The sequence below is a fragment of the Chamaea fasciata genome, unplaced genomic scaffold (genome assembly GCF_029207755.1).
Source record: "Chamaea fasciata isolate MVZ Bird 193981 ecotype frontalis unplaced genomic scaffold, bChaFas1.0.hap1 SCAF_612, whole genome shotgun sequence".
Classification (NCBI taxonomy): Eukaryota; Metazoa; Chordata; class Aves; order Passeriformes; family Sylviidae; genus Chamaea; species Chamaea fasciata.
Window position 1 is genome coordinate 38,469 of NW_027094697.1, and position 3,332 is coordinate 41,800.

General features: G+C 55.0%; 1 long non-coding RNA gene across 1 annotated transcript; it reads right to left on the bottom strand.

The window, feature by feature from the left end:
- Window positions 1-798: 798 nt before the first annotated feature.
- LOC136305732 (uncharacterized) lies at window positions 799-1,292 on the bottom strand. Its single transcript, XR_010725407.1, has 3 exons — window positions 1,209-1,292; window positions 1,046-1,124; window positions 799-968 (listed from the first exon to the last, which is right to left on the bottom strand). It is a non-coding gene; the product is annotated as an uncharacterized lncRNA (long non-coding RNA).
- Between the last annotated feature and the right edge of the window lie 2,040 nt (window positions 1,293-3,332).

Consider the following 3,332-nt stretch of genomic DNA (forward strand, 5'->3'; position numbering starts at 1 on the left):
CCTTGACAGCTCCACACATCTTGTGGCAATCTAGGAATACCCTCTACAGTCTAACCACACCCCACATCACAAATTTCAAGCCCCCAGGACTATTACCCTCGTACCCCTACACCCAGACTGAGCAGCAAGGCAGAGCAGCTCCCGGCCAAACACACACCAACACCCGTGACACAGCACAGGACAAACGAGGGGACGCAACAGGGACAGAAAACTCTGGGCAAGAAGAATGACCCTGAGGGTCCAGAGAACTCGGAATGAGATGACCGAGGTGAGACGGAAGGTGAGCTGGCCAGGCTCAGAGAACCCTGCAGGAACAAGATGCCATCGGGATGACTTATCCCAAGAAACGCAGAGATGGATGCCCGAGAATCCTACGGTCAGAATCCTCCACCTGTCTTTGCATTCTCACAAGACCTAACCCGCCGGAATGGATCAGGGCGGTGCACGGCTGTCAGTACAGCTCAGAACAAGACCTGAAAAGGCATCGGACCGGATGCTTGTGAAGAGAGATGGATTCTGATGAGTGTCCGAGCAGCTGAGACAAAGGCACCTGGCTGAGGAGCACAGAGATCAGAAATGCTAAGACTGATGCCAGGGGTTTGGACAGGCCCCTGAAAGGACTAAAGGAAAAGACAAGACACCAAACAGACAGAGTGCACAACAGACAAGTGACACAACACACACCAGGACTGCTCTGCCCTGCACACCTCAGCACTGACATGAAAAATGAGACTTTCCCTTCATGTAGCCTAAGGGGTCACATCTTGGTGCCCCCAACTCCAAATCTGACTTAAAAAACCCCTCCCGGTGATCCCTGCCCTGGCATCCTGCTTTCATCCCCTCTGTGAGCCACAGCCCTCCACTTATCTCTCAGGCATCCAGGGAGGCAAATCCCTGCCAGGTCCAAAGAAGGCCACCTCTGCCTCAGGAAAATTCCTGCTGTCGCCGGGCTGTCGTCTCTTAGTCAGCTACAACAAAAAAAACCAAACATGAATGCGTGATCTTAGCAGCCCATCACCCAAAACCCGACAATTCTGCTACTCACTGTCTCCTAAGCTTGCCTGGGTCCTCGGCCCCGCGCTTCAGCTGCGCTCAGAGGCCAACGCCGGCATCGCAGGGTCTGCCTGGGTAAAGAGCAGACAAGGTGACGTGGCAGCGCTGGAACTTGAGGGGACCCTCCCTCCTCCTCCTTCTCCTCCCTGACTCACCTCAACTCCTCGGCCGTTATCCAAGCCTACCTGGATGGGGCCTTCACAAGGAGAAGATCAAGGCTCCATCACAGACTCCTGGAATGCTCCCTGAGGGCTCACGGGTGAGGTGACGCGGGTCTGTCGTCCCGTTGGTGAGAGGGGAGCTCGGCCTCCTGCGAGTGGACTCCCTAAAACACACAAGAACGGAGGCTTAGAGTTGCACCAGCGAGTGAGGCTTGAACAATAGCAACAGCTTCTGTCCACGAGTCACTGCTCACCTCGCCCACGTCAGCTTGACTGCTGAGATCCGGCTTCACCACCTAAAAATAAAGACAAAGAACAGAGCTGTAACACAGCCATCATTTACACCTCCCCTGCAAACAGAAACAGGGACTGACCTTCTCAGGGGAGCCCCCTCACCCAGGATGGGGGGCTCTGCCACAGATTTCATCTCTCTGCATCTGAAACAGAGTTTGGACAAAAGTCAGAGTGCTGCAGGATACCTTGACAGCTCCAGACATCTTGTGGCAATCTAGGAATACCCTCTACAGTCTAACCACACCCCACATCACAAATTTCAAGCCCCCAGGACTATTACCCTCGTACCCCTACACCCAGACTGAGCAGCAAGGCAGAGCAGCTCCCGGCCAAACACACACCAACACCCGTGACACAGCACAGGACAAACGAGGGGACGCAACAGGGACAGAAAACTCTGGGCAAGAAGAATGACCCTGAGGGTCCAGAGAACTCGGAATGAGATGACCGAGGTAAGATGGAAGGTGAGCTGGCCAGGCTCAGAGAACCCTGCAGGAACAAGATGCCATCGGGATGACTTATCCCAAGAAACGCAGAGATGGATGCCCGAGAATCCTACGGTCAGAATCCTCCACCTGTCTTTGCATTCTCACAAGACCTAACCCGCCGGAATGGATCAGGGCGGTGCACGGCTGTCAGTACAGCTCAGAACAAGACCTGAAAAGGCATCGGACCGGATGCTTGTGAAGAGAGATGGATTCTGATGAGTGTCCGAGCAGCTGAGACAAAGGCACCTGGCTGAGGAGCACAGAGATCAGAAATGCTAAGACTGATGCCAGGGGTTTGGACAGGCCCCTGAAAGGACTAAAGGAAAAGACAAGACACCAAACAGACAGAGTGCACAACAGACAAGTGACACAACACACACCAGGACTGCTCTGCCCTGCACACCTCAGCACTGACATGAAAAATGAGACTTTCCCTTCATGTAGCCTAAGGGGTCACATCTGGGACATCCCCAGCTCCAAACCAGACTCGAAAAATCCCTCCCAGTGATCCCTGCCCTGGTACCCCACTTTCATCCCCTCCCTAGTTCCGAGCCCTCCACTTATCTCTCAGATGTCTGGGGAGGTGAATCCACGCTGGGCCCCAAAGAAGGCCGCCTATGCCTCTGGGAAATTCCTCCTGTCACTGGGCTGCTGTCTCCTAGTCAGCTACAATAAAGAAAACCAAATATCAAAGCATAATCTTAGCTGCACATCAGCCAAAACCCAGCAGCTCTGCTACTCACCGTCTCTTAAGCAGGACCGGGCCCTCGGGCCCCGTGCGTGCGTCAGCTGAGCTCGGAGGCCGACGCTCGCAGCGCCAAAGCCTTAGAGGCATTACTGGCACCGAGCCCACCCACCGTGGCCTCCATTAGGGCTGTGAGCATCCCCGGTTAGAGCAGGACAGGAACGCAGGGTGGACATCCCCGGTGAACCTCAACCCTGTGGACTCTGCCCCACCACTGTCACTTCCTGCCTGGCCCTAGCTTAGGGCTACTGCCTGCACCTCTCAGGACTTCTGGCCTTGTCTTGCGTTAGGATTGCTGCCGGCACCTGCTCTCAGGGAAACGGTGTTGGCAGCAGCGCTGTGAGGGCCGGGATGCCTGTACTCTGACTTGTATCCTAGGCTGTACCCCTGATTTTCACTGTGTGTTCTCTAGTCCTTGAGTCCTTTACCTCAGCCTCTGTGTGTATCACTGTAACCTCCCCCCTTCTGAACCCTGCTTCTTCAGAGCCCTAGACCTTGCAGCCGGGGACGCTCTGCACCGTTAGGGTCCCAAGAGCTGTCCCGCACGCAGGACAGGTACATCCACAGTTGTTCCCTGCCTACCCTAAGAAA